Consider the following 882-nt stretch of genomic DNA (forward strand, 5'->3'; position numbering starts at 1 on the left):
TAAAATGCAAGTGCTTGTGAGTATGTCCAAGCCCTTGTCAGATTGCAGTCATGTACCAGCTGTGCTGGCTTTACTGTCTTCCTATCTGTGAACGGAGCCAAAACACCTCCGGGTCCGAATTCAGACCTGGTGTAAAGGACCACGATTCCTGGGGAGCTGGGAGTGCTTTATACCAGCTGGGCACAGTAGAAGTGCTTGCAAACTATGCAAGAGAGTGGAAAACACTTGGCTTCTCTGTCAGACTGTCACCTAACTGGACTGGTTTCTTGCAGGCATTCAGCACCCTCTGACTGGAAACCTTCCTAGCATTCCCCTGGGGACATCCCTGAGGTCATTAATAGGGGAGTTGTATGATGTGGTGGAGCTGAGGTTATAACCCAGAAATGCCTAGTTTTAAACCAGGGCCTTAACACCTTCCTCCCCGCCAGCACTGCGTGCTCCGGTCCGATGAGGTGCCGGTTTGATTTCCCCATCGTTTGGAGAGTGGCTGCAAAGGACCCCAACTCCCAGGGAGCTGGCAAGCGCTTCACACCAGCTGTGCCCAGCAGAAGCAGCTCCGCACCACGCCAGCTTGGCTGCTGGGTGGCACTGCCACCTCCCAACGTGTACCAACCCCGCTCCCAGTGAAGCCCTTCAAGCTGTACTGGAGGTGGGGGGCAGGAAGCCTGGGGCTGCTTGTGTGTGTGTGTGTGTTGGGGGGGGGGGATCAGAGCCTCTCTGCGAACCCTTCTGCCTATTCCTGATGAGACCAGGAATGAAACGAGGAGGTGGAAAGCGCAAAGGGAAGGACTTGCAGGGTGTCCTTGCAGGGAAGGGCCACGGGGCGGGGGATGGGTGCCAGGCGGTGCGGGAGAGGGCAAGAGGCACCCCGGCTCTGCCCGG

Source organism: Alligator sinensis, unplaced genomic scaffold, assembly GCF_000455745.1.
Source record: "Alligator sinensis unplaced genomic scaffold, ASM45574v1 scaffold1388_1, whole genome shotgun sequence".
Lineage (NCBI taxonomy): Eukaryota > Metazoa > Chordata > Crocodylia > Alligatoridae > Alligator > Alligator sinensis.